The following is a 13,477-nucleotide window of genomic DNA, read 5'->3' as shown; positions in this document are numbered from 1 at the left end:
GCCATCAGAAGGTTGAAAAGTGCTAGGTCCAGCCAGGGCACGTGAGGGACACCTGCACCGGGCACACTCTGTGTATTCACTCACCTGTGGTGGGTGCTTAGGCCACTTCTACCTTTGGCCTCCTGTGGATAATGCTGCTAGGAATGCAGGTGAGCAAACATCTATTCAAATCTCTGCCCCTGCTTTTGATTCTTCTAGATACACCCCAGAAGTGAATTTCGGGACACGCTGTAATTCCATTTTTAATTTTTTGAGAAACCTCCACACTGTTTTCCAAAGCAGCTGCGCACCTCCTGTTCCCACCAGCAGTGCGAAGGAGCAGACTTCTCCCTGGACTCGCCAGCACTTGTTACTTCCTGGTATATGTGAAGTGGTTCTGGATTTTTAATCAGCAGCTACAGCCGTTCTTGTCCAGATATCTTGATGCATGTGTGGAAGATGTTTCTAGAAGATTGGGAATGAGATTTCTGGGAGCTAAGAGCTGTGTGTCGTTGTCCAGTGTGGCAGTTGCACCGAATGCTGTCACCAGGAGGAGACGGTCTTCCTAGCTGCTCCTGGTCCCAGTGCTAACTGTTGGGTACGAAGTGACACCTCATCATGATCTTATTTTGCATTCACATGAGTAAGAATGAAACTGAGCTTCTTGTTACATACACTTTGGTCACATTGCTTCCTCTTATGTAAAACCTCTGCCCTTTGTCCCTTTTTATCTGTTGGGTTGATTGTCTTAGTCTTATGAATCTGTAAGATGTTTCTCGTCTATTCTAGACTCTCAAATTCTTTATTAATTATATTCTACAGATATCTTCAAACTTGTGACTTGTCATTTCAACTCTTATGATGTCTTTTATGAACAGAAATTACTTTTATTTAGTTAAACGCATCAGTCTTTTTTCTGTGGGTTGTACTTTCTGTATTCTGATTAAGATGTGTCATAATGATCCCCATAAGTAGAGTCTAGATTTTCTTCTAAGACTTCTAAGGTTTTTCTTTCGTATTTAAGGGCTTGATCCACCTGGAACTGATGGCATGTGTGCTAAGGGGTGTTGGTTCTCCCGTGGGGACAGCTGGTCACCTTCACTTTATTTATGGGGTCATCAGTTCTCTCCTTACTTGAGGTCTCCTTTATTAGAAGCCAGATTTTCTAATATGTGTGCCTCCACTTTGGGACCCTTTTTTCGTCCCATTCACCTATTTGTCAATTCCTATACCTGCTTCATTCTATCTCAGTCATGATTACTTATCATAAATATTGATATTTGATAAATCAGTTTTCGGGCCCAGATTTCTTCTTTCTTGGTTCTTTGTTCTTCCATGTGAATTGAAGATTCAGTGAATTGAATTATGGGAAAGCTGTGTTGGACTTTTGGCTGAAATAGTGTGAGGATACTTAGAGGAGAGGTGTCTTCTTGTCCATGGACGTGGTATGCATCTGCAGGTATTCAGGTTTTCTTTAACAGCACAGAATACAATTTTCTAATTTTCTTAGAAAAGGCTGTGACACGTTATCTCAGGTTCCTTATGTTGTGGCTCCTTTCATGAATAGTGTTTTATGTCTGTGTCTACGTCTGCTAAAAATGTATGTGTAGTCGCAATGTACATAATGTGCTTCTCCTTCTTGGATCACACCACACCGGCTTTTACTAAGGATCCTTGGAGGTTTGTAGGCGGGAGGGAACGTCCTCCTGTTACCAAACATTCTAGATTTTGCTCTAATCCCACTGGTTGTTTACTTTTTCCCTAAGAACTTGAGTTTCGAGGTCTGACAACCTTGAATGGCCATCCTTGCTCTCTGTCACCATGGACCACATCCTTCACCTCTCTGTGCCTGTGTAGATATCTCTAACTCTCCCAGGAGGTGATCGTGATCACAGAGATAATGGACTGAAATGCCTAGTGTGGAGCCCTGTCCTTCTATTTTGCTGCGTATTTGTTGTTCTAACTGAAATCAGTGTTTGAAAAATTGGAATGAAGATTTCTGTTTCCTGTTCCACTTTCTCTCTTCCATTCCTGAGGATGCTACCTCCAGGCTGCCTCCTCCTCCCCAGTGGCAGCTGCCTGTCCCCTGCCTCTCTTCACTTTGCCACTTGAGCAAGACTCCCCCCACCTAGGTCCCACCTTTGGATAGTGCTGCCCCTGCTTGAAGCCCTCCCTGGCTCCCTAGTTCCCTTGGATGGGGTCTGAGCTCATTTAATGTGCTTTTCTAAGGCCCTCTGTCTAATTGCCACACTGACCCAACCGCTGCTGGGTGTTAGAGTGCTCTAGGTGATTTGCATTACAAGGTTGCTTAGCAGGAATCATCTTCCACTTGACAGAGGAGAACCTTGAGGCTCAGAGAGGTGAAGTCACTCATCAGAGCACCCCCCCTCTCCAAGTTCAGAAACACAGACCCAAGTGTCCCCTCCCAGGTTGGTTTGTGTTGGCCCTCCACCTGGCCTCTGATCTAGGGAGAAAAACCTCAGTTTGATCCAGTTTGACACACTGGTGAACCCCGGGGAAGGTTCCCATGCTGACCTAGCTCTCACACTGCTGCAGAGGTGAGCCAGAGGGTCTGAAAGGGCAGGGGACGGGTAAAGGTCAAGAGAGCAGGGGGGAAGAAAGAGAAAGTGGGGCTGGCTGGAGCTTCCCCCGCCCCCCAGGCTGAGCTGGGGCTGAGCTGGGCGGACCGAGAGGGGGATGGTGACGTGCTGATGGGAGGGGCAGGGTGGGGACAGTGCTGAGGTAAGAGGAGGGGGAGGGATGACGCAGCCTCCCGGGTGGAGGAAGTGATTGTGACCAGGAAGTAAGCAAGCTGAAACCACCTCGGAGGACCGTCAGAACCTTCCTGGCATCCGCGCAGGTTAAAAAATAGTGACAATCACACTGAAAAATCACATTGAAAAATTGGAATGAAGATTTCGGTTTCCCGTTCCACTTCCTGTCACTCATTTGCCCGGCCAAAAACCTGAACCGTGGGTCTCCCTCCCACTATTTTGCAGAGTGGAGGCTGAGGCTCAGAGAGCCACAAGGATTTGCTCCAGAGCCCCTGGCCCCCAAAATGGAACCACCAAAAAAAAAAAAAAAAACCTTGCTCTGGGCGGCCCATGCCCAGCCTCCCCTCCCTCCTGCTCCTTGGCAGCCACCTTGGGCCCTCCAGAATCGGCTGGATGATTGGGGCCCCATAAACATAATGAATGTTCTGCTTGATACAAAATATCCCAATAAAATGAGAGGCCATGAAGCAGAAAGCACTGGTGACCTACCACGGGTGGACCCAGTATTGACCACAGTGCTGGCCGCCCATGCGCTGCTTCCTCAGACCTGATTGCCTGTCCTCCTTCAGGCCCCCATCAGCGTCTCCCTGTGTGACCTTACAAGACAGACCTGGGGCGGGAGGACCTGGGGCCGCCGGGGCTGGGCGGGAGGTAGCAGGCAGAGCACACTCGCGCAGGGTACCCGCTCAGCATCCCAGAAGCTGGGTCAGGGCCATAGTAGTCAAGAGCCCCCTTTGCTGTCTTTCTCTAGACCCTGCAATGTCAGGGACAGGACTGTGCCAGGGGATAATTCTATATTTTTAAAATTAATGTGCAAAGATCCAAGGAAGAAACCGCTCAAAAGGGACTCAAAAGGGAGGAGAACGGTTAGCTGAGTCCCCCTGGCCTTTCCTGGGGGGCCGCTTCTGCTATCAGCTCTCCATGACTCCAACAGGCACTCAGAGAATCAGCTTAGAGAGGGAAAGGGTTTATTTAGGCTCCCAGTTAGGGAGGTTCCAGACCATTACTGGTTGGGCCTGTCCCTTTGGGGCCAGTGGTGGGGCAGCGCGTCCTGACTACAGCACGTGGAAAAGCAAAAGTGCTCGCTTTGTGGTGGCGTGGAAGCAGAAAAGAAGAAGGGGCTGGGGTCCCAGTGTCCCCTCGGGGCTCAGGTCCCAGTGACTGGGAGACCTCCCACCAGCCCCACTTCTTACAGTATCAGGGTGTGTGAGCTATGTACTGCAGACCTGCGGAGCCCGGCAGCCACCAGCCTCCTCCACTCCACCGGAGGCTCCTGTGGAATCTGTCAGGGACTCAGGGCGGATCCTGCAGCCTCTTTGTTCTTTGACCTTTTAAAAATTCTGTCCTTTTAGGGCTGGGGTTGTGGCTCAGTGGTAGAGCACTTGCCTAGCATGTGCGAGTCCCTGGGTTCAATCCTCAGTACCACATAAAAACAAATTAATAAAATAAAGGTATTGTGTCAACTACAACTAAAAAATAGTTTTTAAAAAATTCTGTCCATTTAGGTACACAGGACAGTAGAATGGGTTCACACACACACACACACACACACACACACACACGCAGGAGCTCCCGTTCTTGTGGTTGTGCGTGATGTGCTTTCACTGTTGTGTATTCATATGTGAACAGGAAAGCTATGTCCAATGCATCCCACTGTCGCCCCCTTCCCGTTCCCCTTCCCTTCATTCTCCTTTGTCTAATCATATATTTTTTTCTTCCCCAGGACTGAAGATTGAGTCCAGGCACACTCTCCCACTGAGCTAAACCCCATACCTTTTTATTTCTTATTTCTAAATGGTCTCACTAAGTCGCTCAGGCTGGCCTTGAACCTGTGATCCTCCTGCCTCAGCCTCCAGTGTAGCTGGGACGACAGGCGTGCACCACCATGCCTGGCTACAAGCATACTCTTTATATTGCATAATAAAGACACTTAAAATTAAGATCCACATATCTGGCAAGATTTTAGAGTTGGATTTGTGGTTTGGGGGAGATAGTCAGGCTAGGCTAAGACTGACCCCGGTTCAGGAGGAGGCAGAGAGTACCTGTTGGGTACAGTGACCGACACCTCCCTCCTCCTTTCTCTGCCCTTCTTTTCCTCTCTCCCCCTTCCTCTCTTCCCTCCTTCCCCTCCCTCCCTTTCCCCTTCTCCCATTCCTCTCTTCTCCCTTCCCTCCCTCTTCCTTCCCTCCCTCCCTTCCCCCTCCCTCCTTTCTTCCCTTTCCTCCTCCCCTTCCTCTTTTCACTTCTTCCTTTCCTCCCTCCCCACCCCCTTGTCTCCTCCCTTCCTCCTCCTTCCCCTCCCTCCATCCCCTCCCCTTCCCTCCTCCTTCCCTCCCCCTCCCTCCCTCCAGGGCTACAGGATCCAGGACATTCCAGGGATTTTTGCCTGCGGCTATTAAACCTCTGTTCCCCCCCTAGAAGCCGGATCCAGCTGCACTTGAGGGTGGCTCACTAAGTACCTGCCCCGAGCTGGACCTGGACGGCGTGTCTCTGCGGTGTCTGTGGAGGGCAGTTGGACCCTGAGCTCTCCACCTTGGGCTTCTCTGGTCTGAGTGGAACCTCTCTCCCCCAGCACCACTCCCCAGGCTTCCCTTGCATTTGGTGACATGGTCAGTGGGATGTCCACCACGCCACCAGAGTCCCAAACAGCTCGCTAAAAACCACGTTGACTGCGCAGCGGCACATCCTCGTTCCCTGCTTGGGTCCCTGCCTCGTGGCCTCCCCACTCAGAACCCACACAGGTGCCATCAGGGTCCTGCTGTCTCGGTGGGGGGGGGGGGGGGGCTGCGCCTGCCCCTCCCTGGCGCGCCCCTCCTCCGGCCCCTCCCCTCCGCTGCACGGTCTCAGGGCCTCACACCTCGGTCTGCGGAGGCCCTAGTAGTGGACACCACAAACACGGAGACCCGGACAACGGAAACGTGGTTCTAGAGGCTGCAGGTCCAGGGTGGAGGCACGGCTTTCTGGTCTCCTGGGGCCTCTACCCTCGACATGCATCCCTCCATGGTGTCCCTGTGGGCTGCTCTGGGCTTGTGCCTCATGGGTCTCCTTGTGTGTCCTGATCTTTCCTTTAATTTATTTACTGTTTGTTATTAATTAATTGGTGCATGATCCCTTCTTCTTGTCAGGGAGCCAGTCACCTGGGATCAGGGCCTGCTAACATGCCCGCATCCTCCTGCCCTGACAGTCTTAGAGGCCTGGCGCCTCCTGCCCTCCCCCAGCCTGGGCTCCGTCGGGCCCCTCCCCCAGCCTGGCTCCTCCCTCTCCAGGCCTCTCAGGCTCCATCCGGCTCCTGAGGCCCTCCCTACATCCCTCCCACAGGATGCAACACTGTCCAGCCCCCCCACCCCGGGGAAGACCAGCCTCCACAGCCCTCAGGCTCAGGTTCTCTGCTTCCGCCCACAGGTGGATGCCCTTCAGGACAGGCCCTCGCCCACCCAAGAACATCCGAGGATGGAAGAGTGGCCAGCAATGACTTCTTGGGTGGATCCCACTTTAGTCCAACTGTGGGGACCTTCCCGAGTTGCCCTTTCAGGACCCTCATCTCTCTCCTGGCCTTCTTGCTGCCTGGTCCCCTCTCTGTCTCAAACTGGTGGTGTGTTCCAGCTGAGGTCCAGGTCCTCGAAGGCCATACCCCCTCAGGTCTCTGCCTGGGCAGCCCTGACCCAGTGACTTCCTGTGGCCACCGGGGCTCGGCCTAAGGCGCTGACTCCTGGGGCAGCATCCCCCCCACACTGCCCACCAGAGGTCACCTGGCCCTGGGCTCCCCACCTTCCCCTCTGCCCCTGCCCCTTGGCTGGCTGCCTCTTCCTCTGCCTCCCAGGGGCTCCCAAGGCAGAGTCCCAGCGTCAGGATGACAGTTCCTATGGAGAGGCCAAGGGAAGGGACCCTCACCTACAGTCGTGTTCCTTCAAAGGCTGTTCTTGCCCAGAAAGAAGGAGAGAAACTCTCCGTCTGTGACAGAAGGAGAGACCGATGAGTAACGAGGCCAGGTAATAAGGAGGCCAGGTAATAATGATGAGGGAAGGGCGGAAGGGACAGGGCCTCAGGGTCTGCAGCCTGGCACAGGCGGGGCTGAGACAGTGCTTGGTGGGCAGGCGCTGTTATCTGACACCTGAGGTCACCATGCCGGGCCAGGTGCCACCCTGCAGCCCCCTTGACTCACTGCCCCCTGAGAGGCCCTGACCTGAAGGTAAGTGGGGGTCAAGCCTCTGGTTCCTAAAGAGGACAGTGTTGTCTTCACAGGAGGTCTTTATGGGATGGCATAAAATGTGTGCCTCACAGTGACCAGGGATCAGGAGGACAGACTGGGGTGAAGGCCAGCTCTGTGTCTGGCATGGGACTCGGCATACAGTAAGCACTCATCCATGCATGAGGACACTCTGGGTGTCCTCACCTGCACCAGAGTGTCTGCTCCTAGAGGAAGGAGGGATGGATCTGTGCCCCCTTGGATCCCGAGAGCCAGTAGACAGTAGCTGGTACACAGCTGGCACTCAATGCTTGCTTGCTGAAGTCCTGAGTGAACCAGTTACATAATCAGCTTCTGTAACAGTCCCGGGAAGACGGCACTGAAGCCTGAGTGCCCGGTTCCCTGCTTGTTGCCGCAATCTGCCCTTTCCCCATGCACCCTGCGCAGCCCTGGCAGGAGGTGACCACACAGCCTGTGACGGACGCTGGGTTCCTGCTTCTCAAACAGTCCCTGGCTGGCGGAATCCCCGGGGCTGGCTCATCAGGGAGAGCTGATGACCTGGGGTGCTGCGTGGTTGACTTTCCCGTTAGCAGAGCCCTGGTCAGCAGGCCGGCTGGACCCCGAGGCTCCTTTGGGGAAGGGAACAGAACGTGCTGCCCAGGGAAGAGGGACACGGCTCAGCCCCTGTGAAACAGGAAGTGGGCCCTGGCCTGTCCCCCACGCAGCCTCTTGTTTGAAGCTCACATCTCTCCTTCCTCTGACCTCGCAGCTACCCTCGTCCTGGGAGGTCGCAGGGCTCTGCCGGGAGGCTAGAAGATCAGTGAACAGCTGGCGCCAAGTTCATGGACAATCTAACAGTAACGGGCCACAGAGTTGCCTAATGACCACCCGGGCCTCGCTCAAGAGCCCAGGCTGCGCTAGATGAATTGATTGCATGTCACGTTCTTCAAGGGACGTCACCAGTGACCGATGGCCTGTAGAATCATGGGCACCCCAGCAAGAAATCATCAGTGCATGAGAGGACGAGACCAGAAGGCAGAGAAGGTGCAGGAACCAATGTGTTCTGAGCCCCTCTGTGGGCCAGGCATGGCTCACGTGTTCCTCACATAAATGAAGTGGGCACTGTGATCCCTTTTATACATGAAATGTAAAGGCTCAGAGAGGTGGAGTGACTTGCCCCGGTCCACACGGCAAGCATGTGGCAGAGCTGGGATTAGAGCTTGGGCAGAGAAGATGGTGTGTCCCTGTGTGTGAGAGGCAGAGGAGTGTGACTGCAGGACACCAGGCAGGAGGAGGGGACGAGGGCCTGGGAGCACGGTGTCCGCCTTCCAGGCATCCTGTGGCCAGGGTTCCTGGGACCCATGTCTGCTGGCCTGTGAATCTGCCCCTGGAGCCGCCAGCCCGCTTGACCACTTGCCCCTGGCTTGCTCTGCTGCCTTGGGAGCTTTGCTCTTTCTAATATGGGTCCTGCCCCCAACACTTGCCTTTCACTCCCGGCCCAGGGTTTGAATGACTGAGCCTCAGGGTTTTGCACCAGCCAGGGGCGGCTCCAGGAACCCCAGCTTCCCGGTGCCGCTGAAGCAGGGAGCTCTCCCAGTAGCCACCTCTGCCTCCTGACTAAGGCTCCCGCTCGGCAAGGCGACGTCCTATTTTTAAGGCGAGCTCTTACTTTTAAGGAGCCCAGTCATTTGGTTTAGATCCTGTATTTGTCTTAACGACCTGAATCTTTCGTTTTTCTACTCTGAACTGACTCACTCGTTGCCACCTCCTGGTGTGGGATCCAGCCCTCCTCTGGGGAGCGGGGCCCAGCTCCAGCCACCACCTTCTCACGGTTGCCACCTTGCTCAGGGGAGAAGTGACCCCCTCCCACTCTCCCTGCCGCCCATCGAGTGTCTACCATGTCATCACCCACACGGTCATCATGGTGATGTCCCACCAGCCAACTTACGCCACTTCCTGCCATCCCCACTGGACCTCCAGGGAACTAATTGTCATCCCCATTTCCCAGACCATGGAATGGAGCCCCGGAGAGTTCAGTCCGTCCTCGGGGTACAGGAGGTGGGCGAGGTGGCCGAGGTGCTGAGCCCGCTGGCCAGCCTCCAGGGCTACTCCCTGAGGGGAGTGTGGGGTCCCTGAGGTGCCCTTGGCCCTCCCGGGGACTGAGGTTAGATATCTGTGGCTCCCAGGGACCTGCGGCCCCAGGGAACGTCCAGTTCCCTGTTTGCCGTGTGCTTATCTGGAGACAAAGCGGGTGTCCTGTGGGAGGACACTGAGCGATGGCTGAGGACTCCCGGTTCCTTCCCCGGTGGGGACCTTCACCCAGTTTGGTGTCTCTGCAGCGTCCAGTGCTTGGTAGTGACCCATGCTCAAGGAATGACGCAGGGCAAGGCGCGGCCTGAAGAGCCCAGGTGCTCACTCTCTGGCTGAAGCTTCTCTTCCGAAGTTTTTTTCTGGATCTCAGGATGAACGCCCGCAGACATGGCCTCCTCGTTGCTTTTCTCGGGGTTGAACTGACCAAATCCTCAAGGGAAGGGCTGCATGAATCACTGGGCACATATTTAAAGACCTGTGCCGCAGGCCAGGCCCGCTTCAGGGGCCAGGGCTCCGCCAGCGCAGTCCTCTGGGGTCCACTCTCCCTCCCAGGCCTGCTGGGGGCAAGCTCCCTGGTGCCCCAAGGGCAGGCAAGGCTGGAGACTGGGGAAGCAGGCCAGAGACGGGTGACCAGGAGGGAAGACATCCACGTGTCAGTGTCAGCACTCGGATAAGGGCATGGGAGCCGAGGGGAGGCCGGGACAGGGCTGGCTCGTCCCTCAGGAACAGCAGCAGACGGGCCTGTGGACCTTGAGTGACCAGAAGAGCAGCTGAAGTGGGAAAGGCCTGGGAGGATGAGCACACAGTAGGGTTGGTGCAGGTGACAGTGACGTCCCAGTCCCTGCCGCTCTCTCTGGAGCGTCTTCCCTCACTTCTGGAAAGGCCAACCCGGCTTTGTTTCCTTTTTCCTGATAATCCTGAGCCTGGGAGGCGTAGTCTCAGAGGGTCCTTTGTCACCAGCATCTGATTAGTTTGGGGGTTTGGTGCCGCAATGCAAGTGTTCAGAAAGACCCCTGGCCAGGGAGGCAGTGAGTTCAGTGGTCAGGCCTGGCCCCCAGACCAGGCTGCCTGGGCTGCAGGGTGGACCCGGGTCAAGTGGCGTTTATGGGCCCAGTCCACACCCAGCACTGCCCATCTGGTGCCTTCCCTGAACATGAGCAAGAGCACCCCCACTTGGCAGGTGGGGAAACGGAGGCCCAGGATGCTGAGTCAGGTGCTCACGGCTACAGAGTACGTTGAACCGCAGAGACCCGCAGGTCTGGGGCTTGGGAGCTTCTTGACTGCTGGATTGGTCCAGAGGGCAGGGAGCCCTGTCCTGCCTCTTGTCATGGGTGAGGATGAGACTCGGTCATGGTGGTGCTGGACCAATGGCAGCAGAGTCCTCTAGGCCCAGAACCAGGCCCTCCCCCTCACCCTCTTTGTCCTCCTCCCTTCTCAGCTTAATGTTTAAGAGCATGGACCCAAAGTCAGTCCACCAAGGTGAGCCTCTCTTGCGGGCTGTGTGGCCTTGGCAAGTTACTTTACCTCTCTGGGCCTCAGTTTCCTCACCTATCAAATAATTCTGTTAATAGCAAATAATTATTAATCCCCAGCACATGAGAAATGGCGTATGGATGCTCCTTGACTTACAAAGGGTTCGTGTTTCAATAAAGCCATCGTGAGTTGAAGACACCATTAAGCTGCCATGCACTAGTGACACTGCCCCTCCAGGTATCACAGAGTGGCCCAGCCTGTCCTGCACGGGCTCATCCACATGGCCTGCCGATCATTTTAACACGAAGCCTGCTGCCCGGCAGACGCTGCACGTCTCATGGGAGTGACGGAACTCCACACACCACACTCCTGGTGAGCAACCCAACAGCGGCCTGGGCACCTTCTGCGCCCGTGGTGAGGAGGACCCTGGTGAGTCGGACACGGTCTGTATCGATCTCAGAAAGCCTGATGTCAACTTCCTCTTTCCTTGGATTACGAAGGGGGGGTACACAGAGAGAAACCCCCGGGAGGGAGAGTGCCGTTTCCAGAGCTGCAGGCCAGAAGGGGCTTTTCCAAGAGAAATATCAGAGTCTGTGGTCTCCATTTACAATCGGGGCTCAGAAAGGGCGAGTTGGTTGCCTAAAATCTCACAGCCAACAAGCAGCAGAGGGAGGATTTGAACCTGGGCCTGCCATTCCAGCTCGGGCCCTCGATCCTGATGCCATATGGCTGGTCCCTGTGGTCATGGAAAGATCTAGTGCCTGACCCTGCGTTGAAAATGGAAATATGAGTCAGCAGCCGTCCCCGGGGAGCCAGAGGGGCAGAATGTTCCGCCAGATGCAGAGGAGCAGGCGCCAGCTCCAGAGTTTCTTTTATGCTGAGGAAAGGGAGGAGGAGAAGGCCAGGAGGACGGTCCACCAGCAGAGCACAGCCTGGACCTGCTGCGGCTCACACATCTGGCCTCTGGAATGCCCAGAGGATGTCTGTGTTTGTGCAGCTCCTTGCAACAGGCGACTCCTCCAACGCAGGCCTGCCTGGCACTTGGCTGTCCGGGACCGCCTGGCGGGAGCCCACCCACCAGGCCTCTGGAGATAAAGCAGCAAGGGACACCAGGCGCCAGCGCAGACGGCTAGGCGGCCCAGGCACTGGCGGTTTCCTCATCTTGGAGTGAGGACCTGGTCACCCCGGCAGGGCCCAAGAAGGGAGAGCGTGGCCAGTGCCGGCTCCCGGGGGGGTCGAGTCAATGCTTGCTGATCCATGAAGGAACCAGTGGGCGTGCATTACGGTGTCCCCAGCAGCTCTGACCTGCAAGGGTGGGGGTCCATCTCCAGCCTCCATTGCCCTCCAAGGGGACAGGGTCCTTTCTGGCCCCTTCCCAGGGCCACGCGGAGCCTGCAGAGCAAGGGCAGCTCGGCCCCTCTGCCTCTCCTCCTATGACGGGTCCCTACCTCACTTGGGGCTCGTGGCTCTACCCGGGAAAGTTGGGGGCTGGCCAGTGTGACTAAAAGAGATGGGTGATTCACATCCATCCCCAGAGGAGTGAGGCCCAGGTCTCCCTGCGGCTCCCTCTGCGCACGGCCCCGTCCCCGGGTCGGGTGTGAGTCAACCCCTTCCAGAAGCCGACTCTCGCGCTGCCGGGGGCCTGGCTGAGCCCCAGCAGCTCCCTTTCCTCTGCTCCTGGAGAAACAGGTGAGCGTCAGAGGGAGGATCAGGCCAAGGTGGCATCCCCAGGTGGCCACCGGGAGGAGAGGGCCCGCCAGGCAGCCCCAGGCCTCCCCACCAGCTCTTTTTCGACCTGGCTGAGGGCAGGGCTTGTGGCCTGCAGTCCAAATCCCTTACCCCAAAGTGGAAAAACAACCCACAATTCCACCATCGGCAGAATTTTACAAAGTCTCCTTGATGATGTAACTTGCCTGTGACCCACACCACGCTCTCCACACGACCTCGTTTCTTTATCCGCAAAATGAAAATCTTCCTCCAGAGCTGGAGAAATTATCTCTGCAGCTGCGGAGGGTGAGGCCAGGGAGTGGACTGCCATTGGGACAAGTCCCTACACGATCCCCACTGTCTCCATGAGGGACCCACATCAGATGGCGCAGGGACCTCTGGGACTTTGTTCCTGTAGGAGCCTCTGTTTATTTGGAAGTCAGGCCTCAGAATTCAGAAGTCCAGAGTGACCACACAGGCTGAGTGTCACAACCCTGAGCTCATGTCCCTGAGGCCTGGCGGAGACACAGGTAGAGAGCAGAAGCAGGATGTCCCCAGGGTTCTCATCTCCTACTGGGTGACTGAGGCTGAGTCACTTCCCCTCTGTTTATCAGTAAGACAGAGACTATAATTCCTGCCTCCTGGGGCTATAGGGCCTGGGCAAGGCTTAGCGGTTAGGGGCCTGGCTCCGGGTCCCTCCCCATCAGCTGCTGTCCAGCAGAATGTGGTCGCCTCACAGTGGCACCTGGTCATCTACTGGCAAGGCAGTCGCAGTCCGACCCAGAAGGTGGCTGAGGAGATCACACCGGCTCTCGGCTGGGGCATGGTGGCATTCAAGGACCCATAGGAACTGTGACAGAGTTCCCTGAGGTTGGTCTCTGGCATGCAGCGGATGCTCAATAAGCGCGAGCTGGCTGTGTGGGGACCCTGACACCATTAATGCAAAAATAGACCCCCACAGAGCGCTAGCCACCAAAGGGACAGTGGAGATCAGAGGCTTCTTTTAGGTCATTTCCTTATATTACCAGGGCGGGGGGGGGGGGGCCCAAAGGCAGAGAGGCCCAGCCTCGGGAAGGCCACGGCCAGGGGCAGGCAGGGCCAAGACTGAAGCCTCTGTTTCTCCAGCCGTGGAGCTTGGCACCTGCCCTCCAGCAGATGGGTCCCTTTAGAGCGAGGATGCTCACATGTCACAAAATAGGAGGGGCTTCAGACTGGTTCAAGTCATCTGAAAAGGTCCGGAGGGAGTTCACAGCAGCAGGGAAATGCC

At 55.8% G+C, this 13,477-nt stretch overlaps 1 long non-coding RNA gene across 3 annotated transcripts; it reads left to right on the top strand.

Annotated features, from left to right (window-relative positions):
• Nucleotides 1–10,701, top strand: LOC144378450 (uncharacterized). Of its 3 annotated transcripts, none has more exons than XR_013440094.1 (4): nucleotides 1–149; nucleotides 5,326–5,494; nucleotides 6,156–6,742; nucleotides 7,709–10,701. It is a non-coding gene; the product is annotated as an uncharacterized LOC144378450 (long non-coding RNA). The 3 variants fall into 3 exon arrangements; XR_013440095.1 differs by lacking the exon at nucleotides 1–149 and adding an exon at nucleotides 6,848–6,942 and having other exon boundaries at nucleotides 5,115–5,494; XR_013440093.1 differs by lacking the exon at nucleotides 1–149 and having other exon boundaries at nucleotides 5,115–5,494.
• Nucleotides 10,702–13,477: the final 2,776 nt, after the last annotated feature.

Source organism: Ictidomys tridecemlineatus, chromosome 1, assembly GCF_052094955.1.
Source record: "Ictidomys tridecemlineatus isolate mIctTri1 chromosome 1, mIctTri1.hap1, whole genome shotgun sequence".
NCBI classification, from domain to species: Eukaryota; Metazoa; Chordata; class Mammalia; order Rodentia; family Sciuridae; genus Ictidomys; species Ictidomys tridecemlineatus.
The sequence above is the reverse complement of the archived record's forward strand: the minus strand, read 5'-3'. Positions and strand labels throughout refer to the sequence as shown.